The sequence below is a fragment of the Hemitrygon akajei genome, chromosome 3 (genome assembly GCF_048418815.1).
Source record: "Hemitrygon akajei chromosome 3, sHemAka1.3, whole genome shotgun sequence".
Taxonomy (NCBI): domain Eukaryota; kingdom Metazoa; phylum Chordata; class Chondrichthyes; order Myliobatiformes; family Dasyatidae; genus Hemitrygon; species Hemitrygon akajei.
This window is the reverse complement of record NC_133126.1, coordinates 98,297,299-98,324,912: the sequence shown is the minus strand read 5'-3', so window position 1 is coordinate 98,324,912 and position 27,614 is coordinate 98,297,299. Positions and strand designations below refer to the sequence as shown.

The following is a 27,614-nucleotide window of genomic DNA, read 5'->3' as shown; positions in this document are numbered from 1 at the left end:
AACTGCGAGGGGATCTCCCACCATCTCCTATCCTCATCACATTCTACAGGGGTTGTACTGAGAGCATCCTGAGCAGCTGCATCACTGCCTGGTTTGGAAATTGCATCATCTTGGATCGCAAGACCCTGCAGCGGATAGTGAGGTCAGCTGAAGGGATCATCGGGGTCTCTCTTCCTGCCATCACGGACATATACACTACACGCTGCATCCGCAAAGGAAACAGGATTATGAAGGACCCCACACACCCCTCATACAAACTCTTCTCCCTCTTGCCGTCTGGGAAAAGGCTCCGAAGCATTCGGGCTCTCACGACTAGACTATGTAACAGTTTCTTCCCCCAAGCTATCAGATTCCTCAATACCCGAAGCCTAGACTAACACCTTACTGTCCTACTGTCCTGTTTATTATTTATTGTAATGTCTACACTGTTTTTGTGGCACTTTATGCAGTCCTGTAGGTCTGTAGTCTAGTGTAGCTTTCTCTGTGTTTTCTTTTAAAAAACGTAGTTCAGTCTAGTTTTTGTACTGTGTCATGTAACATCATGGTCCTGAAAAACGTTGTCTGTACATTTTTACTATGCACTGTACCAGCAGTTATGGTCGAAATGACAATAAAAGTTGATGACTTGACTTGATGTTCTTGGTACAAGAGAAGGGGGCAGGCCAAATTATCTAATGTTTGATAATTATCAAATTATCTCCTATGTTTTATAGTTATTAATCAAAATTTATCCTGCTAGGTGTGTAAATAAAGGCAGACGAATGAGGGATACCGCTTGGGTTTCCCAGTCTCCTCCCAAGTTCCAAAGACCTATGGTTAGGGTTAGTATTGCGCACGTTAGTACCAGCAACATTTGTGTAATTTTGAAAATAAACCACTTGATTAAGTATTCTTGTTCGTTTAAATAATTCATCACAGGTTATACGTAAAAATTGAATTGCATACGTCATGACGCTTTCATGTGATACGCGCGCCTCGTTTAAAGTAAAAAAGTTAGACTCACGTTTCGGACTCCGGTCTTTTCCTTTCAATTACTTTAAAGTTTCGGAGTTTTAAAAAGTAACAATTAGTGAACTGTGGGCATATCACGATGGCACCCGAAGTACAACCTTGGCTGATTTGATTTGATTTGACACAAAACGCATTTCACGTGACAAACCAAATCTTTAAATATTAAATCTCTTAAAAACCCAGACATTATCAGGACAGATATGAAGGAACCAGAGAAAGTAAAAGAAAGGAACGCGAGGCAGTATCGGAGGAGAACCTGTAGTCTATAATTGATTTTAGCTGCTATCTTAGGCTATGACATATGTTAAGAAAGTTAAGTCAGGCATGAAAGTGAATTCCGGGAAGGAGCACTCAATGAGGGGGAACAAGTTCCCATAACTATGCGGCGGAAGCGAGTGAATACGTGGTTCAGTATTGAAGAATAATGAGCGTGATGTGACTATCCTCGCATCGTTCTTTCTCCACACTGCACTGTGGCCACAGCCGCATTCATCCACCCTCCTAGCCCGTGTAGCCGGAGACCCAGCCGCCCCCCGATGTCCCTTTATCCATCCCGAACACCAACAGCGCTTCAACAAGCCGGTGGTTCACTCAGCCGTGCACACGTCGGGCGCCAGAACCAACCAACTGCAGCAGCTTCACGTTGGCCTCATAAATACCCCAAAAAGGAGCAGCGGTCTCAAACAGATGCTGGATGAGTCGACGTTTCATCATCACTCACCGTTCAACACCGGTTTCCAATCAGTGAAGAGGATGGCAAACACCCGTATATGATTGTCCAATCAAGTATTCGTAGGGCCAATTAGAGCCAATCAACTGCAGAGTCTGCTTGTTAGACCGAAGTTCCGAACCAATAAGAATGCTTTTTCGTTTATTGGTTGCCTGGTGGTCAGTTGAAGTAGTGTGATTGGCGGAGGGAAGGGCCAGGCTCCCGCGTGGCGGGACGCACGCCGCGGCTGTTGTGCGGGTGGCCGCTAACGGAGCGCGGGTGGCTGCGCGGGCGCGTTGGCAGATGGAAGGAAGGAAGGAGCGGCTGAGGAAATAGAGAGAGGGGGTGGGGGGGCAGACATTGAGCCTGGTCAGCACCCGAGTGTGAATACAGCGGAGGTGACGGCCACGCCGGGTACGTACTGCATCGCCCAGCCCAACACCTCTGCCAGCCTTCTCCACGGGTCCCCAACCAAGTTAGGCAAGGCCGGTCGGCCCGACGCCCACACTGTCTTACAGCTCATGAGGGCGGGGAGGGCGTTTAGCCCTCCAGCTCCACGACGTTATTACTGTCAGACCCACCCTAGGTGATGTTTATCTAATTACGCGTATCCTACACTGCTTCCACTTTATTCTCCCCACATTCCCATCGACTCCCTGCAGATTCTACCCTTTGCCCACACAAGAGGGCAATTTTCTGAGGCCTACCGTCTACCACCCTACTTGTCGTTGGAATGTGGTTGGAAGCCCGAGCACCTGGAGGAAACCCAAGCAGTTGAAGGGAGAACTTGCACTCCCAGGATTGACCCTAGTTTCTGGAGCAGTGTGCCAGTAGATCCAGCTGCTATTCAATCTGCTGCTGACATTTCCCTCGTCCACCTTTCTTGCCCCTTTCCACCTTCCCCCACCACCTTGTCGTCTTGTCTGTGCCTCAATTCACTTCCTCCTCAACCAAAACTGCATTGCTCCCCTTTGCCTTGCATGTCACCCCAACTTACTGTGGTCTCACCACATAAAAGGATCAGATACATAGGAATACTTGGAATGCAGTTTTGAGGTATTGGATTGCCTCTGATCTTATCGAACAGCCTCAAGGGACACAATGGCTTAATGCTTTTCCTATGTTCCTGTATTGAACAATAACCTGCTGTGTGGTTTTTAGTGAATCTGTTTCTGCTTGAGTGGATCTTTTGTGACTTCAAAAGAGTTCCTATAATCCGTATTAACATATCTGAAGTATATCAAATTTTCACATAACTAATAGCATAACTTGAATTTTGTTTGCTGGAATCAAGTTTTCCATGTTCTAGATTGTGCCTGATTTTTGAGCAGCATGACTTGTACAAGGGTTGTATGCAAAATTTGTGAAGTATTGGTTGGGTTAACTGTAAATTAGTACATTAATGAGGATTTGCATCTCTGAATGTGGATCATGTCCTGTTAAAAGAAGAAGGGGAGGACCTTGGAAAGGCTCAATCCTCTGCCAGAGGACTGAAGCACTGCTGGTGTTATACATTAGTTTAAAAAAGAAGGAATGACTATCAATGCAAGTACACTCCTTTGTAGATTAAATTATTAGACTCTGCTCTAAGAGACAGGGTTAACAGGAGAGGTACAGATTGATTAGCAACAATCAGTTCAGGGAAGGTTGTGTCTAACTGATGTGATTGACCCTCCTCAGAGAATTCAGTGAGGCAATGTTTGCTGCAGTCTTTGTGGGTTTCCCCAAGGGCCTGCATGTCAGACAGATAAAAAAAAAATGAATGGGTATAGGATCTAAGGGAGAGTGGCAAATTGGATCCAAAATCTTTGGTGGCAGGAAGCAAAGTGTGATGGGTGTAATTGTGACCAGAAGGAGCTCAAAAAAAGAGGCCTGGAATTGCACTTTTAATCAGGGACGCAGTTATAGCTTCACTAAGGAGTCATAATAGAGGGCTCACCTTCTGAGTCTATATCTGTAAAACTCAAAAATAAGAAAGGTGCAATCAATCTGGTGGGACTTCCCAATAATTCCAAAAGTCCCTCAATAGCTATTAGGACATAAAAGAACAGATATGCAAGTAGATTAGGGATTGCTCTAAACCCAACAGGGTTGTTGTCACTGTGGACTTCAACTTCTCTTAAAATAAACTGGGACCACCGCAGTGTAAGGGGTATAGATGGGCCAGAATTTGTTAAGCGTATCTAGGAGGGTATATATTGGACCTGATATGGGAAATGAGCCTGGCCTATCAATGGGAGAACATTAGGGAACAGTGACTACAACTCCTTAAGTGTTAAGATGGTTATGGAAAAGGTACGTGTGGATCTTGAACAGAGTATTGGGCAGAAACTGGGGAGAGTTAATTAATAACAGCTGCTGTTGGTCAAGTCCACATCTGATGGGTGGATGGTGTTTAAAGACCAACTGCACAGAGCGCAGGACAGGTTTGCTTTAGTAAAAAGGCAGAGAGAAGGATGACAAGGTGAGGGAACTTTAAATATTGAAAGAGGGTGAATTTAGTCAAGAAGAAAAGTATGTAAGGCTTAGGAAGCTAAAATCAAATAGAACCCTTGAGGATTATAAAGGTAGAAATGGTAGACTATAAGCTGGAAAAACACTTGAAAGGAACTAGGAGAGCAGGAGAGGCCATGAAAAGTCATTGGCAAGTAGGATCAAAGAAATTCTGAGGCATTCTATACATAGATCAAGAGTAAGAATAGCTAAGAAGAAGGAAGGAACACTCAAGGATAAAGAAGGGAATGTATGCTTTGAAGTGGAGGATATGGGAGAAGTCCTACATGAATACTTTGCTTTGGTATTTACCAAATAGAGGATAGGGAAATCAGTGTGAAGTGCACTTATATGCTAGGGCATCGCTTGGTTGCTGAACATTATGATGGGTAAGCCCCAAGGCCTGATGGGATATCCTCCAAGTTATTGAGATAGGCAAGAGATAAGATTACTGGGGCCTTGACAAAGATCTCTTAGGTCTTCTCTGGCCACACTTAAGGCCCTGGAAGATTTGTGAGTAGCTACAAGAAAGGAAATGAGATGAATGCTGGAAATTATAGACTATATACTATAACTATAGAGTCCCAAATTCATGATACAGAAACTATTGGAGGGGATTTTTTTAGGGATTAGATTTATAAGTGTTTGTAAAATCATGGCCTAATTAAGGACAGTCAGCATGGCTCCATTTGTGTGAGGCAAGTATTGATTGCCCTGCATAAAGTCATGATATTAGGCCTTGATTTTCTATATGATCAAGGTTAGGGTTACATATGTTACCATATACAACTCTGAGATTCATTTTCTTGTGGCTCAATAAATCCAGTAACCAGAAGAGAATCAATGAAAGATTATACCAACAAGGCAGACAACCAGTGTGCAAAAGACAATAAACTGCAAATAAAAAAGAAAGAAAACAATGCAATAAATAGCATGGACCGTGCAAAAGGATGCTGAATCCTTGAAAGTGAGTCCATATGTTGTGGGAACAGTTCAGTGATGGGGCAAATGAAGTTATCCCCTCTGGCTTGTGAGCCTGATGTTTGAGGCCTAATAACTGATCCTGGTGGTGTGAGTCCTAGGGCTCTTGTTTCTCCTTCCTGAAGGCAGCAGTGAGCGGGGAGTATAGCCTGGATGGTGGCGGTCCTGATAATGCTGCTTTCCTGCAACAATGCTTCATGTAGATGTGCTCAATGGTGGGGAGGGCTTTACCTGTGACGGACTGCTCTATATCCACTACTTTTTGTAGGATTTTCTATTTAAGGGCATTGGTGTTTCCATACCAGGCGGTGATGTAACCAGTCAATATATTCTCCACCACAGATCTATAGAATGATCATAAAGAACTCAAAGTTGATGAAGTGTTTCCAAAAAGAGGTGAAGATAGAGATGTGAGTGTTGTCTACATGGATTTTAGTAAGGTGCATCCAGAAGTTAAAGATGCATTAGATCCACAGTGACTTGCCCATAGAAGACAGGGTATTGGTCTGGCTGGAGATCTGTGATCAGTGGTGTTTGGGAGGAATCTGTTGGAGTTCTCCTGGGACCTTCACTGTTTGTTAAAGAACAAAAACTAATCTTAAAGAATAGAGACTAATTGAGAAGATAACTGGGGTTAGCTTCATGTATTTGGGACATTCTGCTTAATTGTGACAGGAGACTTGCTGAACAGATTGTAGCTAGCGTCAACCGTGTGCATTTGTGTGGCAGTTAGACAGTACATTTTGTTAAAAGCAAACAGTTTTTAAATAGTAGCAGTTAGGGATCTGTGCACAATCCTGATTTGATGGAGGCAGACGTGAGAGTGTGGAGGAACATCTGGAGAAATTTCTGAAATGCCCGCTTCGCTGCCGCTGCTACTCTGCGGTCCGGAATCTCCGGAGGAGAAGGCCTTCGAGACCTCGGCTTTGCTTGTTTTGGCGGCTGGGACAAAGTTGAAGGCGCTCGGCAGAGGATGGCGCTCGGGAGGCTGTATCGGAGGGGCTGGTCGGAGGCTCGAAGTTTTCGGACGGACTCAGAGCCTGCTGTCGTCGGGTGCTTCCGTGGCAATTTCAGTGCCAGGAAGTTTATGGCAGGGAGAGTTCTCCTGTTTGCTGCCTGACATCGGGACGATTGGAGTCGATCGACACTTGAGACTTTTAAACCGTGTCCATGGTCTGCGTTTATCGAATTACGGTATTGTTTTACACTGCTGCAACTATATGCTATAATTATGTGGTTTTGTCAGTTTGTGTCTTGGTTTGTCCTTTTTTATTTTGTGATATCACTCCAGAGGAACGTTGTATCATTTCTTAATGCATGCATGCATTTCTAAATGACAATAAATGAGGACTGAGTTTCCTCATAATCTAATCTAACATGTGCTTGTGCTATGTTATCCCTTTGGGCTGATGGATACCAATTCAAAAAGCATTAACTGCACTTGGTGTCTGTGCTGAGTGTGTTCCTTTACAGTCAATCAAAAGATCACGGTTGCATACACTGGATGTAATTCCTCTGTCAGTAACTATTTGGAACTAATGTTTTATGGTACTGTAGTGGTATTAATGGTGTTCTGATTTGCTCTGTATTTCATTTAAATACAATTTATTATTCAGTTAAAAAGCAGTTTGTCTTTTATATACTTTCTATGAAACTTTAGCTATTTAGGGCAGCTGCTTAATTGGGCCAAAATGCACTGGTCCTGACATGTCCCAATTAATTAGAATCCAGTGTGCACAATATATGTGTGTATACATATGTTTGTATGTTTGCATACAATACAAAGATTGGGGTTGTGAATGACAGAGAAGATTCACAAAGATACAGCAGGATATAGATCAGTTGCAGATATGCTCAGAGTAATAGCAGATGGAGTTTAATCCGGCCAAGTGTGGCCAGATTACACTTCAGGAAATTAAATGTAAAAGGACCATTAACAGTGTCGATGTACGTAGGGATCTTGGGGGTCCAAGTCTATAGATTCCTGAAAGTGGCTGTACAGGTTGATACAGTGGTAAAGGAGGTACACGTCATGCTTGCCTTGATTAGTCATTTTTGTTATGTTGCAGCTTTATAAAATTCTAGTGAGGCTGCATCTGGATCATTATAGCTTTGTCATTATAAGAAGAATTTGAAAGCCTTCTAGAAGATGCAGAAGAAGTTTACTGGGATGCTGTTTGGATCAAAGGGCAGGTGGTGTGAGGAGAGATTAGACAAAGTTGGGTTATTTTCTCAGTAGTGGCAGATGCTGAGCAGAGAACTAAGTTTTATATGATTATAAGAGGTACAAATAGAGTTTTCAACTGGTATCTTTTTCCCAAGGTTGAAATTTGAAATACTAGAGAGCATGCATTTAAGGTGAGGGGGGTAAGTTCAAAGGAAGGATATGTGGAGAAGTTTTTTACAGGTTGGTGGGTGTCTGGAATATACTGCCAAAAGGGGCAAATATGACAGGTGTTTGAAAGGGTCACGATTGCACAGAGAATGAAGGAATTGTATAGGCAAAAAGGATTAGTTGGTTAGGTGTTTAATTTGTTCAGGACAGAATTGTGGGTCAAAGAGCCTTTCCTGCACTGTACTGTTCTATTGTTTCATACAGTACATAGGAATTATTGTTAGATTTGGAAGGCTGAGAAGAGACCTGATTGAGGAGCTGAGGAAGAGTAAATAGGAAGTAGCTGTTTCTTTTGGCAGGGAGTTTAGGAACCAAGAGGCAGAGAATTTGAGTAATTCCAGAGTTTAAGGAACACAAAGATTGCAGCCCACAATGTCTACGAACACAATGCTAATCTAAACTAATCCTATCTGCCTGCATGTGATGTATATCCCTCCTAACCCTGCCTGTTCATGTTGCTATTGTAATGCAAGATGAGGAAATGTGTTTCCAGCCCAGAGGTAGTGAGTGTCTGGAACACTTCTAGCAAGGATATTAGAAGCAAAAACCTCATCATGTTTAAACAATATTGAACGTGGACTTGATGAACCAGGACCTGCAGGGCTACAGGCAAAGTGCTGGATGGCAGTTAAACTAAAGACGACTACTCTGACTGTCATAAACATGGCATGCTGATTACCCTCCTGTGTTGTAACTTTTCTGGGATTTTCTAATGCAGCACTAATGTTGGTGCCTTAAATTATTTTTTTCAGCTTCAGCCATTTGACACCCTTGAGGCTGCAGCAGTCATAGCATTTGGCTGTAAAGCACATGAGATGTTTGTGATTGTTTTTCACTAGTTTTAGTGAGTTAACATTCTGCTGTCTGCTTTCACTAAATTTATTAAAACCAATACTCTGTTCTAGTGCTCTGCATATTGCCTTCTTGCTTGTGTTCCACAAGACTTTGGATGTTGATACTGTTAGAAATTTGAGATCTTTAAATTGTTTGTTATCAAAAGAAATGTACAAGCTTACAGTGACATATGGAAGAATACCAGATTTTTTTTGCCATAGCATGCGTACTGAAATTACAAAGTGAATGTTCAAAGTCGTAAGCCAATCAAATTTGGTTAGATCTAATGAAATAAAAGTGAGGAGGGATTACACTAAAGATAAAACTGTGCTCATCGGGAAGTTATCGTTTAATTTGCCAAATTCTTTCCCCCAACAGCCTTGTATATGGATGTGTCCTCCTGCTCTCTGAAGAGTAAATTTAAAAAAAAACTATTTCCTCATGATTTAAATAGATCTGCATACATAATGCAGTTGTTACATTATCAGGACAGACCTGAAAACAACATGAGATTGCCTGCTAGTTAAGACTTCTTGCCTGTACAGAAGTAAACAGGAGTTAGGGTTTGGATTTAAAGAGTTTAGAAATATTTTGATAAGTTCTAAGTCTAGTCTTTCAGGTTTCAACTTTCATAATGTAATTTGTTAAGTACCTCGTGCCTTTCTCTTCTGCTTTAGTAAACCCAATGGTATCTAATCCCCTGCAAGTGGTAAACAAAGGTTAAAGTTCAAATTCTAATTTGATATTCTGTATTCGTATATGATTATAGCTAATTAGCTCAATATTGCTTGTATACAGTGCAAGTTTTTATGACCATATTCTGGATTGAATACATATTGTCTAAATGCCTTTCTTAAATATAGTGAATATTATTTTAATATTTTTTATCTATTGCCTAACAAAGATAGTAATGGTACATTCAGAATTATATATCTTGCATACAGAATGTAATTGTTTACAAAAAGTCAGGATATTTTAATTAAGAACATAAATTAATTTGATTGGTCAACATAGACAAATGTGAAAGGTGAAATTAATAAAATACTCAAATATTGGGGGGGGGGGTCATTTTGAAGCTTGATGTGTTGGGCATTGACCAGGTAACAGTACGTTTTTAAACAAGTTCTACTGATCAAAGATGGCTATTTGCTGGGGAAAATATCAGTATCATAAAGTATATTATCCACTAGAGTAACAACACTTCATAGAAAGTGTTGGCGCGTGGCCTAGTGGATAAGGCATCGGTCTAGTGATCTGAAGGTCACTGGTTCGAGCCTCAGCTGAGGCAGCGTGTTGTGTCCTTGAGCAAGGCACTTAACAACACATTGCTCTGCGACAACACCGGTGCCAAGCTGCTTGGGTCCTAGTGCCCTTCCCTTGGACAATATCTGTGGCGTGGAGAGGGGACGGCTTGCAGCTTGGGCAACTGCTGGTCTCCCATACAACCCTGCCCAGGCCTGCACCCTGGACCCCTTCCAAGGCGCAAATCCATGGTCTCACGAGACTAACGGATGCCTATTATTACTTCATACAAAGTCTATTGGATGATAATAATAACATAGGCCTTGAAAAAGTAATTATATCTAGGCAGTGTGTATATTTCAAATTTTGATGCTGGGTGAGCACTTGATATACCATAATCTACATAATTATAAGCAGTGCTGGGAACTGGGAACAACAGCACCTCTACTTCCTCAGGAGTCTGCAGAGATTCGGGAGGTCATCAGAAGCCTTGGCAAACTTCTAAAAATATAGAGGATGTGGAAAGTGCTGATTGGCTGCATTACAGCCTGGTATGAGAACACCAATGTCTTTCAGTGGAAAATCCTACAAAAGGTAGTGGATTTGGCCCGTACGTCATGGGTAAAACTCTCCCAACCATTGAGCACAGGTATTTGAAATATTGCTGTTTAAAAGCAGCATCCATCATCAAAGATTGTAACCACCCAGGCCATGCTCTTTTCTTGCTGCTGCCATCAGGTAGATATTACAGGTGTCTCAGGACTTGCACCATCAGGTTCAAGAACAGTTACTACCCCTCAACCATCAGGCTCTTGAACAAAAGGGGACAACTGCACTCATTTAAGGACTCTTACCTTGTTATTTAATGTTCAGTATTTATTGCTATTTAATCATTACCTGCATTTGCACAGTTTGTTTACAGTTTACAGATTCTGTTTACAGTTACTGTTCAATAGATTTGCTAAGTATGCCCACAGAAAAAGAATCTCGGTTGTATGTGGTGACATGTATGTTCTCTGATAATAAATTTTACTTTGATCTTTGAATGTGAAGAGTTCTTTATTGGCCAGTGTGTGGAGTGGATTTTAATAATTTCAGTTGTTGTAGTTTTGTGTGGCAGGTGTTTTTCTCTTCACACCTCTAATTCGTGTTTGTCAAGCCACTCAGCCAGCTCCATGGACCGTGGCAAAGCCGTCTCGGACCTCGGTGAGAGGGCATGTTTAGACCAGGTGGAGAATGTTCTGGGTTGGGGCACCACAGGGGCAAGCTGGAGTTTGTTGGGCGTCCCATCAGTGTAAAGTTTGTGTTTTGGCATGTTGACTTCTGAGTCTATTTGCAATGGTCCCTTTTTTTTTCTGGTGGCTGCAGTAAAGCCGGGAAGGAGCGAGGTGGGATCAACAATCAGATCCCCACAGGGAAATATGTTGGTGTGCCAGTATTGATGCCATTCACTATGTTCTTTGACATCGTGTGGAGGCTTGCATGCTTCAAAGACTCAATCAGGTGATGTCAGCTCAGGGCCACATATTGGAATGGCTGTGAACAAGATGCCAGATGATCGATCCAACACTGGCTCCTGAATGGACAGACTCGCTCCGCCCCTTCCGGGCCACACTTCATAAATTAATCCAACTGTTCAATAATTCATGTTAAGATGCTCCATGGGTCCTTTATGTACTTTATTCAGAAAACTTCCAGCCACATTCAGTTTCAAGAGTTAATCCAAACTGACAGATTTATATTTTCTGTTTTCAATAGAAGTGAGAAAGTCACACAATCAGGATGGAATATGCCCTCAGGTGTTAGAAGTGAAGCTGGAAACTTCTTACACAGACCTCTGGAGTCTTGTTTCCAATTCTGTGGGTTCTAAGATGACTAATGAGGTCAATATGAGTGGGAAGGAGGCGTCAAGAGATGGAATCTGGACTGCCACCCCCCCCCCCCCCCCCACCAGCCCTGGCTGCTTTTGCTAGTTTTCTGATGTAAAGACTTGGTTATCAGGTACATCCTAAATAGTGCACCATTTTGTCCATTTGTGGGCTAAGAATTCTTATGAATTAGTGGAGATATAAGTTTGTACAAAGGCTCTAAGAATTTTTTTCCTCTGTTCTGATAATCTGGTGGAGGGGCAGGGTGTGTTGAGGAAACGGGTAGGCTGCAGAAAGACTTAGTGAAGGAGAATGGGCAAGAAAGTGGCAAATGAAATACAATGTTGGAAAATGCATGGTCATGCACTTTGGTAGTGGAAATAAATGTGCAGACTATTTTCTAAATGGAGAGAAAATCCAAAAATCTGAGATGCAAAGGGACTTGGGAATCCTTGTGCAGAACACTTTGCAGGTAGAGTCAGTGGGGAGGAAGCAAATGAAATGTTAACATTCATTTCAAGAGGTCTAGAGTACAAGAGTAGGAATGTGATGCTGAGACTTTATAAGGCACTGATGAGGCCTCACCTTGAGTATGGTGAACTGTTTTGGGCTTCTCATCTAAGAAAAGATGTGCTGGCGTTGGAGAGGGTTCAGAGGAGGTTCACAAGGATGATTCTGGGAATGAAAGGGTTACCATAGGAGGAACATTTGATGGCTTTATGTCTGTACTCACTGGAATTTAGAATGATGAGGGGGAATCTCATTGAAACCTTTTGAATGTTGAAAGGCTTAGACAGACTAGATGTGCAAAGGATGTTTCCCTTGGTGGGGGTCTAGGACAAGAGGACACAGCCTCAGGTTAGAGGGGTGACCATTTAAATAGAGATGTGGAGAAATTTCTTGAGCCAGAGGGTGTGAATTTGTGTAATTTTATACCACAGGCAGCTGTGGAGGCCAGGTCATTGGGTGTATTTAAGGCAGAGTTTGATAGGTTCTTGATTGAACACAGCTTCAGAGGTTACAGGGTGAAGGCTGGGGAGTGGGGCTGAGGAGGAGGAAAAAGGGATCAGCCATGATTGAATAGAGGAGCAGACTTGATGGGCCAAATGACCTAATTCTGCACCTGTATCTTATGGTCTAATCTTTTTCCCATGATAGAGCTTGGAGTATTGCCCTTCTTGGGAGCTAACAACCTGATGTCAGATTTTTTAATGGTTTGGCTGGTCAATTAAGGTTGATTAAGTATAATTAGATCCTCAGTTGGTGTGATTAAAACATACAATATTGTTTTACCTAACACTGCTGATGGATTTGCAGGATTTTGCAATTTCGTGTTTCTAGTGGTTTGAGGTGTCTAGTCTTTGCTACTTAAACATACAGGGGACAGAGATCATTGCTGCCTAGTAGACCTTGAGCTTTATGCTGGGTTCAAGCTTTTAGTCTTTAAATATGCTCTTCCTCAGACTGCAAAAGGCTCTGGTTGTGGACAGATAGTATAGAATAGATAAATGTAATAGTATTTTCCTTTATCTTATTTGCCAAAACTGTCTCACATCCTCTTTTTGCTCTCCTGATTTCCCTCTTGTGTACTCCTACATCCTTTATACTAAGGGATTCATTTGATCCTACCTGCTGATACATGATTGTCTCTCATCTTTTCCTGACCAGAGCATCAAAATCCTACATCAACCAGGATTCCCCAATCCTGCCAGCTTGACCTTCTCTCTAACAGGGACATAGTAACTTGGAATTCTTTTTCTCTTTTTAAAGCGAAAGTATGTTTATTATCAAAGTATTAATTGCAACACCATTACTACCTTGAGATTAATTTTTTGCAGGTACTTACAGGAAAATGAAGAAAGACAGTAGAATTTGAAAAAACTATGTGAAAACTGGACAATCAATGTGCAAAACCAGACAAATTATGTAAATACAAAGTAAATAACACTAAAAATATGAGTTGCAGAATCCTTGAAAGTGAATCTGTAGTTTGTGGAATTAGTTCAGTGTTGAGGTGAGTGAAGTTATCCACACTGGTCCAGGAGCCTGATGGTTGTAGAGTAGTAACTGTTCCTAAACATTTGGTGTGGAATGTAGGGCTCTCGTACTTCCTGTCCGATTTTTAGTAGCAAGAAGAAAGTATGGCTTGGCTAGTGGGGCCCTTGATGGATGCTGCTTTCTTGTAATAAAGAGACATCGTGAGACAGTGCTCCTTGTAAATGTGCTCAATGGTAGAGAAGGCTTTTCCTGTGATGGGCTGTCTGGATCCACCTCTTTCTGTAGACCTTTCTGTTCCTGGGCATTGCTGTTTCCATACCAGGCTGTGATGCAACCAGTCAAGATACTGTGCACTTCATCTATAGAAGTTTGTCAATGTTTTAGAAGATATGCTGAATCTATGCAAAATTTTAAGAAAGTAGAGGCATCTTTGTGATGATACTTAAATGCTGGTTCCAAGATAAATCCTCTGATATGAGAATGGCAAAGAATTTAAATCTACTGACCCTCTCCACCTCTGATCCTCTAATGAGGATTGGCTCATGGACCTTCAACTTTTGAAGTCAATAATCAGCTGTTTAGTTTTGCTGATATATAGAGAGATGTTGAGTGAAATAATCCCACTTGCCAGGCATTTCTTTACTTACAAACAACCTCTCCCAATCAATCTTTGCAAATTCCAGTCTAATGCCACCAAAATTAGCCATGCCCCAAATTAGGACATTAGCTTATGAACTAGTCCTGTCTTATCCCATGACTATTTAAAAGCTAATAGAATATAGTCACTGCCAAACGTTCTCCCCTACCATTTCTTTCGTCACTTTCCCTGCCCAATTTCCCATGAGAAGGTCCAGTGTACTCCCTCTCTTGTAGGGTCAACTACATGTTGCTTGGGAAATCTTTCCTTGGCATGCTTAACACATTCTGCCTTCTGAAGTCCTTTAAAGTTCAAAGTAAATTTATTATTAATATATGTATATGTCACTATATATTACCTTGAATTTAGTTTTGTTGCAGACATTTACAAGATAATAAATACAATAAAATTTGTGAAAAAATTTCTTTAACAATGCCAATATGCAAAAGAAGACAAGCCATGCAAATAATAGTAAAAAAGTAAATAAGTAATACTGAGTTGTGCAGTTCATCATAGTGAGTCTAAAGATTGTGGAATCACTTCAGCATTAAGGTGGGTGAAGTCATTCATGCTGGCTCTATGGTAGTCCTAGTCAATATTATGGAAGTTAATATCTTGGTACACAGGTATATTAGTGCTGCCCCAATTCTTCTCAGTAGACCTGGAATATCTACCAGTAAAGTGCCATCCTTTTTACCTGCCATGGGAGTTTTCTGGGGTCATTTTGGTAGCAGTTTCCATTACACCTCAGGCCAATGTCAAGCAGGTTTTAGATGATCTGAGTAACGGGATCAACATGCACAAAACAGTGCACCCTAACGCCTTGACCATTTTGGGAGATTTTAACCAGGCCAGTCTAAAAAAATCACTAAGCAACTACCATCAACAGATCACCTGCAATACCAGAGGAAACAACACACTGGACCATTGTTACACCACCACCAAGAATGCCTACCACGCTATTCCACACCCTCACTTTGGGAAGTTTGATCGCCTAGCTGTACTTCTACTCCCTGAGCATAGGCAGAGACTGAAGCACTAGCAGTGAGAACCAAGAAGGTATGGATAAGGGAAGCATAGGAGCACCTACAGGACTGTTTTGAATTGGTGGACTGGACTGTATTCTTTGAATCTGGATGAGTATGCTGCAGTTGTTACCGACTTCATTAAAGCCTGTATGGATGAGTGTGTGCCCACAAAGACTTACTGTACATTCCTAAACCAAAAGCTGTGGATGAAACCGAAGGTACATTGCTGAAGTCTAGATCTGTGGCATTCAAGTACGGCAACCCAGGCCTGTACCAGAAAACCAGGTATGATTTGGAGGGCTATTTCAAGGGCAAAGAGACAATTTTGAAAGAGGTTGGAGGCAACATTGGATGCACGGCAACTCTGGCAGGGTCTGCAAGACATTACTTCCCACAAAGTGAAACCCAATAACATAAATGGTAGCGATGCTTCACTACCAATTGAACTTAATGCCTTCTTTGAAAGGGAGAACACAACCACAGCTGTGAAGATTCTTACTGCACCTGATGACTCTGTGATCTCTGACTCCGAGGCTGATGTTAGATTGTCTTTAAGGAGTGTAAACCCTCACAAGGCGGAAGGTCCTGATGAAGTATCTGGTAATGCTCTAAGAACCTGTGCCAACCAACTAGAGAGTTTTAGGGACATTTTCAACCTCTAGCTGGGTATGGGTGGAAGTTCCTACTTGCTTCAAAAAGGCAACAATTATACCAGTGCCTAAGTAGAATAATGACTATTGCCTGGTAGCACTCACATTGACAGTGATGAACTGCTTTGAGAGGTTGCTCATGACTGGATTGAACTCCTGCCTCAGCAAGGACTTGGACCCATTGCAATTTGCCTATCACCACAATAGGTCAATGGCAGATTCAATCTCAGTGGCTCTCCACACAGCTTTAGAGCATCTGGACAACACAGACACCTACGTCAGGATGCTGTTCATCAACTATAGCTCAGCATTTAATACCATCGTTCCCACAGTCCTGATTGCGAAATTGAAGAACCTGGGCTTCTGTACCTCCCTCTGCAATTGGATCCTCGACTTCCTAACCAGAAGACCACAATCCATGCGGATTGGTGCTAACATATCCTCCTTGCTGACGATCAACACTGGCACACCTCGGGTGTGTGCTTAGCCCATTGCTCTACTCTCTATATACACATGACTGTGTGGTTAGGCATAGCTTAAATACCCTCTGTAAATTTGCTGAGGATGTAACCATTGTTGGTAGAATCTCTGATGATGAGAGGGTGTACAGGAGTGAGATATGCCAACTAGTGGAGGGGTGCCGCAGCAACAACCTGGCACTCAACGTCAGTAAGATGAAAGAGCTGATTGTGGACTTTGGTATGGTAAGACGAAGGAACACATAACAATCCTTATAGAGGGATCAGAAGTGGAGAGAGTGAACAGCTTCAAGTTCCTGGGTGTCAAGATCTCTGAGGATCTAACCTGGTCCCAACATATTAATGTAGTTATAAAGAAGACAAGACAGTGGCTATACTTTATTAGGAGTTTGAAGAGATTTGTCATGTCAACAAATACACTCAAAAACTACTATAGTTGAACCGTGGAGAGCATTCTGACAGGTTTCATCACGTCTGGTATGGAGGGACTACTGCACGGGATGGAAAGAAGGTTGTAAATCTAGTCAGCTCCATCTTGGGTACTAGCCTACAAAGTGCCCAGAACATCTTTAGGGAGCAGAGTTTCAGAAAGGCAATGTCCATTATTAAAGACCCCACCACCCAGGGCATGCCCTTTTCTCACTGTTACCATCAGTTAGGAGGTACAGAAACCTGAAGGCACACACTCTGTGATTCAGGAACAGCTTCTTCCCCTCTCCCATCTTATTCCTAAATGGATATTGAACATTTGGACACAATCTCACTTTTTTTAATATACTGTATTTCTGTTTTTGCATGTTTTTAAAAATCTATTCAATATATGTATTTGATTTACTTTATTATTATTTTCTTTTTTATTTTATTATTTTTTCTCTGCTAGATTATGTATTGCATTGAACTGCTGCTAAGTTAATAAATTTCACATTGCATGTGGTGATAATAAACCTGATTCTGATTACACACCAATATAACCCATTATTATAATAGCTATCAATGATCTCCCTATTTGCTCCTCTGGTTCCTGCTGACTTTCAGGTGGTTTATAGTATAATCCCATCAGTGATGTTCCACCCAAATAGCCTCAATGAGTGATTCCCAGGAATATCCTTCCCAAGTACTACACCTGCCTACCAGGCCTACTGAACTTTAACTTCTAAAATTTCCTCATCTTTCTCATTTGTCACAATATTGCCTTGGGTCCCAACCCCGGCTAGATTAGTGTAAACTCTCCTGAGTAGTACTAGCAAACTTCCTCACCAGGATATTGGTCTCCTTCCAGTTCAGGTACAACCTGTCTTTCTTATGCAACACACACAAAATGCTGGAGGAACTCAGCAAGCCAGGTAGCATCTATGTAAAAGAGTAAACAGTTGATGTTTCAGGCCGAGACCTGTCATTGGGACTGGAGAAAGCAATGAGAAGTTGGAGTGAGAAGGTGATAGGAGAAACCAGGAAGAGGACGAGGGGTGAAGTAAAGAGCAGGCAAGATGACTGATGAAAGAGATAAAGGACTAGAGAAGGGGGAGTCTGATAGGAGAGAGTAGAAAATCATGGAAGAAGGGGGAGGAGCACCAGAGGGAGGTGATGGGTAGGTAAGGAAATGAGGTGTAAGGGGGAAAAGGGAATGAGGTATGGTGAAGGAGTGAAGTGGAAGTGGGCATTACCAGAAGTTCAAGAAATTGATGGTCATGCCATCAGGTTGGAGGCTACCCAGACAGAATATAAGGTGCTGCTCCTCCAGCCCCATGTGACCTCATCATGACAGTACAGGAGGCCATGGACTGGCAAGTCAGAATGGGAATGAGAAGTAGAATTGAAATGGGTGGCCACTGGAAGATCCTGCTTTTTCTGGTGGACAGAGTGAAGGTGCTCAGTAAACCGGTCTCCCAAACTACATCAGGTCTCACCGAAATATAGCAGGCCACACCAGATGTCACCTCACCTGCAAGGACTTTTTGGGGCCCTGAATGGTACTGAGGGGGAAGGTGAAGGACAGGTGTGGCATTTGTTCTGCTTTCAAGGGTTAGTACCAGAAGGGAGATCAGTGTGGATGGATGAGTGAACATGGGATCCCTGCAGAAAGCAGAGGGGGGTGGGATCCCATTGGAGATGGCGGAAGTAACAAATTATAGGCTGGATGCGGAGGCTGGTTGGGGGGGGTAGGTGAGGATAAGAGGAACCATATCCTTGGTGGGAGGATGGATTAAGGGTAGACGTGTGCAAAATGGAAGAGTTGCAGTGAGGATACCAATGATTGTTTCTTGTATAGCTCACCTTTATACCAGAAGAGATTGCGATGGCCCAAGAAAATGAATGCCTTCCTCCTGCATATGTTCCTCAGCCTTGCATTTTTCTGCATACCTAACACAACAGTTTCTGCTGCTGCCAGCCCATCTCACTGAAGTCTGCACTTTGACCTCAATATTTGCTCGTCCACCAGCCTTTTTAGCTGCCACTTAATTTCTCACAATTCCTCACCTGAAATATGCTTTTCAAATGGTCTTTGTTGCTCCTTCATAATTCTGTGATTCAAATAATGAGAAATTCTTGTATCAATAGATCAGAGAAAATGAAGTTATTATTAGAGAAGGGAAAGCTAAAAGGAGGTCTGATTGAGAACTTACATCTGGAAAAGCATAGATTTATTAGGGATAGTCGGCATGGTTTTGTGCAGAGCAGATAATGTCTTAGAAACTTTAATTTTCTTTTTTAGGAAGTAATGGTTGATGAGGTTAGAATGGTGGATGTTATCTATATGGATAAAGTCTCTCATGGTATGCTGATTCAGAAATTGATGGCACATAGAATCCCCAGAGACTTGGTAGATTGATTTCAATATTGGCTTAGCTGTCAAAGAAAAGGGCTAATGGTGGAAGGGTTATATTTTGACTTGGAGAGGAGTTCCACAGATATCAGTGTCGGGGCAGGTGGTGGAAACAGATGTGATGGTCATGTTTAAGAGGCATTTAGATAGGCACATGGACAGGCAGTTGCTATTAATTTGAATTGGCATCATAGTCAACACAGACACTATGGGCCAGAGAGCTTGTTCCTGTGCTATAATATTCTGTTATATTGTATATTTAAGGAGATAAATTCTTAAAGATTGAGAGTTGTTTATTGGAACTGGCACAGAAGAGTTGAGGCCAGCATAGATGGGCCATAATCATGTTAAGAGGCCTATTGAACTACTTCCATTTTATTGTGTTCTTGCTATATTATATGTGTACCAAAGTTATGCTACAGCAGGCCTTCAGTACTACTTTTATATATTGTTGGGGCTCAGCTTTTACTATATTTATTGCCTTGGCTATTTTTTGAGATCATATGGGAAGAGTTAAATTGGCTGTAAACTAGTTTCTAATAGCTGTCAGGAAGTAGAGATGTATTAATCATTTGGCATCTGTGGCTGAAGATGTTTGTAAACACATAAGCCTTTTCTTTTGCATTTTCCTGCTGGGCTTCATCACTGATGATAGTGTTGCTCATGGGATCTCTTTCCCTTTCATTTCAACAGTTTTCTGTTACTCATTTAATGTTCTGGCTCCATAATGATTGTATATAGCAGTACTGTAGAACTTTTTATTTGATCTGTGGAATATGGGATCACCAAATGCTGTATTGCTTTTGCTGCTTAATATGCATCTTTATAATTCATCTGATATGCTGTTTAAGCTTAAGCTGTTTTTGGAGTTGCTCCAAATTTTGGTCATCCCATTAGAGCAGGGTTTTTTAAATGCCATGGACCAGTACCATTAAGCAAGGGGGTATATGGATTCTGGGTTGGAAACCCCTGCATTAGAGGAAGGAAGTAGAGGTTTTAGAGTGGGTGCAGAAGAATTTACTAGTTTAATCAGTTCAACACAAAATTGTGCGCCAAAGCACCTATTCGTATTCTATGCTCTGAATGTAGACACTCTAGTACAATCTCTTCTCTTTCTTCACATAGCCTCAACAGCTGAGGGAATGCAATCACTGCTATTCAACTAATGCCATTCTGCAGACCACTCCCTCTTTGTGTTTGTCCTACCATGAAGAGAGTTTGTGATGGTAGAGTCTGAAAGACAGCATTTATCAAAATTATTTTAAAATCATAATTTGATAAATTGAAGCACTTTTCTCTTGATTTAGACCTGTCCCCAGATACTCATAGGGAGTATTGTGCAGAGTCAATTGATCTCGGTTTCTCTTCACTATGTCCAAATCTAATGTAGTAAGAAGAAATATAATATTATTAAAGAAGTGACAAGGTGGTTATGCAGCTCAATGTATAACTGCAAATTTTATTTTTAATTGTAGTGTAAAGAAAGTGAGTAGGTCAACACATGCTATTAAGATTGACTGAAAAAGAAACATGGAATTTGTAGAACACCTACATGATGGCTTTTTAGAGCAGTTTGTGGTTGAGCCCACCAGGGGAAAGGCAATTCTGGATTGGGTGTTGTGTAATGAACTAGATTTGATTAGGGAGCTAAAGGTAAAAGAACCCTTAGGATGCAGTGATCATAATATGATAAAATTCACTCTACAGTTTGAAAGGGAAAGGCTAAAATCAGATGTACAGTATGTGTATTAAGTAGAGTAAAGGGAATTAGAGAGGCATGAGAGAGGAGCAGGCTAGAGTTGATTGGAAGTTAGTGAAGTTGCACTACTAATCAGGGACAATATCACAGCTGCACTTGGGATAATAATGGAGGCATCAGACTTTGAGTTCATTTAGATGGAACTCAGAAACAGGAAGGGTGCAATCATATTGATGGAATTGTACTACAGACCCCTGGGACATTGAGGAACTTCTATATAATCAAATTAAGGAAATGTGTAAAAATAATACAGTTGTTATCACAGGGAATTTCAGCTTCCCTACTGGGACCTTCTTAGTGTAAGAGGTTTACATGGGGCAGAATTTCTTAAGTGTATCCAGGAAGGTTTCTTAAATCAATGTATGGGCAGTTCAACAAGAGGAGGGGCTGTACTGGACCTGGTGTTGAGTGATAAGCCTGTCCAGCTGACAGACCTTTCAGTGGATGAACAATGTCCACAACTCCTTAATTTTCAGGCTAGATATAGATGAAGATAGTTATGGTCCTTGTGGGAGAGTTTTAAATTGGAGTAGGGTAAATTATGAAGGCATCAGAGAGGAATTAAGCATTAAATGGGAACACCTGTTCTCTGTTCATCAGACATGTGGAGCGTGTTTAAAGATTAATTGCATAGAGTACAGGAAAGGTATGTTCCTATTAGAAGGAAGGACATAGACAGAAAGATAAGAGAATCTTGGATGTCCAGAGAGGTGATGGATTTAGCAAAGAAGTAAAAGGAAAAGTATGTAAAGCTTCAGAATTTAGGATCAAACTAAGCACATGAGTATATAGAAGCCAGAAAAGAACTAAAGAAGGGAAGTTGGAAATCTAGGTAGGGCCATGAAAAATCATTGGTAACTAGGATTAAGGCAAAAACTAAGGCATTCTATACATACATCAAGAGCAAGAGGATAACTAGGGAGCGGATTGGACTGGTTGAAGATAAAGGACGTGCATTTGCAGAAAATGATTGAGGTACTTGATGAGTACTTTGATTCAATACATTAGGGTATTTAGAGGTCAAGGAGGAGAAAGTGTTGGGCCTCCTACTGACTATCATGGTGGATAAGTCCCCAGGGCCTGTTAGGATTTACCCCAGGTTATTGAAGGAGGCAAGAGACGAGTGTCTTCATGCCCTATCCAGCTGCAGGTGAGGTATTGGAGGACTGACGAGTGGCGAATGTTGTACCTCTATTTAAGTAAGGAAAAAGGGAAAATTCTGGGGACTATAGACCAGTGAGTCTCACGTTAGTTGTAGGAAAATTGCTGGAGAAAATCCTGGGGGATGGGATATATGAGCATTTGGAAGCCTACAGCCTAATTAGGAAGAACCAGCATAGCTTTGTGCCGGACATGTTTTGTCTTACCAACATGATTTTTTTGACAAGGTGACATGAGAGATGCCTGGATATGCTGTGAATTAGCTATTTGGATTCAGGATTGGCTTGCGCATAGAAGACAGGGTAATGATTGAAGGGGCTTATTCTAGTTGGAGGTCTAATTAGTGGAGTTCCAGAGGAATCTGTGGTGGGATGTCTGTTGTTTGTGATGTATATAAATGACCTGAATGAAAATGTAGATGGGTGGGTTAGTAAATTTGCAGATGATACCAAGATTAGTGGAGTTGTGGAGAGTGTAGAAGACTGGCAAAGATTACTGCACGATATATATCAGTTACAGTTATGGGCTGAGAAATGGCAGATGCAGTTTAACCCAGATAAATGCGAGGTGTTGCACCTTGGTCAAGCAAATGGAAGAAGACAGTACACTGTTAAGGGCAAGATCATTAACAATGTTGCTGAGCAAAAACATTTTGGGATCGAAGTTCTCAGCTCCTTAAAAGCAGTTACACAGTTTGATGAGGTGATTAAGTAGTGTTATGCTTGCTTTTATTATTGGAGCATTGAGTTCAAAAGTCAGGAGAATTGTTGCAACTTTATAAAACTCTGGTTAGGCCACATCTGGAATATTGTATACAGTTTTGGTTGCTCCACTATAGGAAGGATGTTGAGGCTTTGGGGAGTGTACAGAAGAGGTTTACCAGGCTGCTGCCTGGTTTAGAGAGTATGTGCTATCTCAAGATTGTTTTCTCTGGAATTCCAAAGGCTGAGGGAGATCTGATAGAGATTTATAAGATTATGAGAAGCATAGAGTGTACAAAGAGTAGCTGTTTCACCCCAGCAACCCTCGACAAGCCTAATTAACCCTAACCTAATCATGGGATAATTTACAGTGATCAATTAACCTACACTGTACATTTTTGGACTCTGGGGGGGGAACTGGAGGATCTGGAGAAAACCCATGCATTCCATGGGGAGCACGTACAGAGACTCTGTATAGACTGACTCCGGAATTGAACTCCCAACTCCAGGACACTCTGAGCTGCGATAGCACCAAGCTAGCCACTACCATGGCATGTTTAGAACAGTGATGAGGAGGAAATTCTTTAGCCAGAGGGTAGTGAATCTGTGGAATTCAATGCCACAGAGAGCTGTGGAGTCTAAGTCATTGAGTATATTTAAAGTGGAGGTTGATAGGTTCTTGATGAGTCAGGACATCAAAGGTCACGTGAAGAAGGGTTTGAAAGGGATAATAAATTAGCCATGATGGAATGGCAGCGCAGTTTCGATGGGCTGAATGGCCCAATTCTGATCCTATGTCTTACGTTCTCATAATCAAGCAGAGCAAGTGTTTACTGCTTGTTGCGGGGTTCCCTGTTGTTATGCACATTGACTTGATTATACTTAATTTGAACTTTTCTCTTTTCTTGAGCAATAAGCAGGGAAGATGCTTGCCTGGTAGAGTCATACTCCCTAATTCTATGGTGGTCCTTTGTGCTACTGATATGATTACAACACATCAAAAACTGGCCACAGCAGACCTATGTGGAATGTCATGTCATAATTTTCATAGAGTACACTACTAATATCCCCAAACATTGTTTGTACTGTTTGTACTCTATAGAGTAACTCCACAGAATATTGAATTTTCTGTGATATATATATACACCAGCTATTCTGTGTGAATAGCCCTCCCTCTTTCACTGCTTATTTGTCTGATAGGTGAAATCACAGCATCAGTCATAGTTTAAAACAAAAATCTCTCCATTATCTTTGTGCTCATCCTCTGTGTATCTGAAATATCTTAATGCTTGTATGAGATACTTCCACATTAATTCAACATGGATGAAGTTCTACCTTAGCCCAAAAAAGAGCCTCTTAAGCAGCAGTGGATATAAAAGCAAAGTATAGACTGCAATCTTAACCTTGTTGCAGCATTCTGAATCTGATGGCTAACAGGCAGCAATAGGATAGGAACAAAAATATTAAAGGATATTAATGAATTACATTATGACAATTTGGTCGTCATTACTGAGCCCGGTTTTGTTTCAAAACCATATTTCAGATTTAGTAATGATTCACACTCCCCAACTATTACGGAGAGATTCAAGCTTAAGTCTCCAGGTCAATGGCTTAATACTCTGACTGATGGTGCAGTAGCTTAACCATGAATCCACCTTAACCTAAGATTAATTGAAAGAATTGGCAGATTTTCTATTGATACATTGAGCATTTAAATGCTCAGTAATCAACAATGAATCTATAGTTAACATTTGTCATCTGAAAGCTAGTTAATATTCTTATCATTTCCAATAGAGAAGTACAAAAATGAGGTGAAATAAAAATAAATTGTTGGAAATAATCAGAAAGTTATTTGCATTTGTGGAGAGAAAAGAAAACTTCTGTTTATTGTCATGTTCTTCCATCAACCTGTGTCACTCTATAACGTTATTTGAGAAGGGTTACAAGGATAAGCCAAGAAACTACTGACTAGTCAGCCTAACATTAGTGGTGGGAAAGTTACCAGAAAGGATCTGAGGGACAGGATTTACCTGCATTTGATAAAGCAAAGACTGATTAGGGATAGTCATGATGACTTTGTGCATGGGAGATCCTGTCTCCTGAGTTTAATTACTTTTTGATGGGGCGACCCAGAAGATTGGTTAGTGAATGTTGTCTGCATGGGCTTTATCAGGACCTTTAACAGGGTCCCGAATGGTAGGCTAGTGGGTAATGTTAGATCACAAGGAATCCATGGTACCTGCCAATTGGATACAGAACTAGCTTGATAGAAGGTGGCTCCACACTTGCTATCATCAATCTGTTTCTTTCTATCCACACTTGTTCTATCACTCTCCTTCCACTCCATCATGCACTTCTAGGGCTTAAACTTTTCAGTAACATTTGTTTCTGTTTCTAAATTTAAAAGATTACTCTTTCAGTCAACTAAAAGAGCAAGTCAAAGTAATTATGATACAATATATGTCTTTAAATCAATTCTTCAAGCTACATGAGAAGGTGTTTAATTTGAAATGTATTTATCTTGATTTTATAAAAAGTGTGTGTTGGATTCGTGACAATTATTAGACATGCTGATATATGTTCTTAACTCTGCTTTGAAGGAGGTATCGGATTTAATCAATGTAGCTGTTTTATTCAGATGTGAATGAGAGTTGAAGTGTCTGCCATGCAGCAGGCTGAGTAGTGAAAGGGATCCAGTCAATAAAAAGAGCTGCTGTTTTCTTTTGTGGAAGCTGTTAATTGCTCAGTTGAATACCTGAGAAAGCTGGCATAATTTCTTCCAAATGACATAGGCTTGAGAATATTCCTCATAGTTAACAGGCAAAATCTTTATCTTTATGTAATTGCAAATACAGTGGGTTCTAGTTATTTGGCCCAATTAAGCGGCTGCCTAATTAACTGAAGTTTCATGGAAATAGTTAAAAAGGTATAAAAAGAGATACTACCATTTAACTAAGTAACAAATTATGTATTTAAATGAAATACAGAACAAGTACAGTACTATAAAACTATTAGTTTCTAATTGTTATCGGTAGAGGAATTTATCCATTGTACGCTGGCACATTCTTTCGATTGACTATAAATGAATAAACTCAGCAAAGACATCTAGTGTATACACTGACTACATACAATGCTATTGATGATTGTCTCCTCCAAATCTTCATTTTCATTGTAATATTCAAGATGATTGTTGACATCTTAATTCTTTGTATTTCCTAACAAAGTAGTAATATAATTTCATTTCACTCCCAGCTGTTTCTGCTGTTTCCAAGCCTGAATGCTTGAAACCACTGCGAGTAAAACAGTTGTGAATTATCTTATTACTTATTTCTTACCAAATATCAGTGACAAAAATCACTGCCAAGCACCCACAACTGATGCTATTTAAAAACTGCTTTAAGCATGACGTAGTAGAACATAGAACTGTACAACACAGGAACAGGCCATTTGGCCCACAATGTTGTGCCAAACCAGCTAAGCACCCAAACACTAATCCCTCCTACCTACACCATGTCCATATTCCTCCATCTTCCTTACATCCATGTGCCTGTCCAAACATCGTAAAAGCTTCTAATGTTATTAGTCTCTACCACCACACCAGGCAGGGCATTCCAGGCATCCATTATTCTCTGAGTAAAAATCTTACACCTCACATCCCTTCTGAGCCTAAACCCTCTCACCAGAAATGCGTGCCCTCTGGTATTAGGCACTTCAACCCAGGGCAATAAATGCTCCCCGTCTACTCTCTATGCCTCTCATAATCTTGTAAACCTCTATCAGATCTCCCCTCAGCCTCCTGCACGGCAAAGAAAACAGCCCAGGTTTATCCAGCCTCTCGTGATAGCACATACCCTCTAAACCAGGCATCATCCTGGTAAATCTCTTCTGTACACTCTCCAAAGTCTCAACATCCTTCCTATAGGGGGGCAACCAGCACTGTATACAATACTCCAGATGTGGCCTAACCAGAGTTTTATAAAGTTGCAACATAACACCTGACTTTTGAACTCAATGCTCGACTAATAAAAACAAGCATTTCATAAGCCTTTTTAACCACCTTATTGACCTGTGTAGCCACATTCAAGGGGCTATGAACTTTGACCCCAAGATCTCTGCTCAGGAACTTTGTTAAGGATCTTGCCCTTAACAGTGTACTGTTTCCTTGCACTTGCTCTACCAAGATGCAACACCTCATATTTATCTGGGTTAAACTCCATCTGCCATTTCTCTGCCCATATCTGCAACTGATCTATATTGTGCTGTTATCTTTCCCGGTCTTGTACTCTAACCACAACTCCACCAATCTTGGTATCATTTGCAAATTTATTAACCCACCCACCTACATTTTCATCCGGGTCATTTATATACGTCATAAACAGCAGAGGGCTCAGCACAGATCCCTGCAGAACTCCATTGATTACAGACCTCCAACTTGAATAACTCCCTTCAACCAGTACCCTCTGCCTTCTGTGTGCAAGTTGGTACTGATTCCAAAGAGTCAATTTACCACGGACTCCATGCATCTTGGTTAGCCTCCCATGAGGGAATTTGTCAAACACCATACAAAATCTATGTAGACAACATCCACTGCCCTACCCTCATCATCTTGTCAAAAAAACTCAATCAACTTGGTGAGGCATGAGACCTGCCACACACAAAGTTGTGCTGGCTCTCCATAATTAGGCCTGGATTTCTAAATGCTCATCTATCCTATCCCTGAGAATTTTCTCTAGCAATTTCCCTGCAACTGACATGAGACTCACTGGTCTATAGTTCCCAGGATTTTCCCTTGTTTCCTACTTAAATAGACATTAGCCACCCACCAGTCCTCTGGGACCTTGCCT

General features: G+C 41.2%; 1 protein-coding gene across 2 annotated transcripts in view; it reads left to right on the top strand.

The window, feature by feature from the left end:
* Window positions 1–1,988: 1,988 nt before the first annotated feature.
* Window positions 1,989–27,614, top strand: part of LOC140725242 (uncharacterized) — a 373,081-nt gene continuing 347,455 nt past the window's right edge. For both annotated transcript variants that reach the window (XM_073040438.1, XM_073040435.1), the window contains exon 1: window positions 1,989–2,134. The gene's annotated coding sequence lies outside the window, so the exon portion shown is untranslated. The remainder of the gene's footprint in view (window positions 2,135–27,614) is intronic.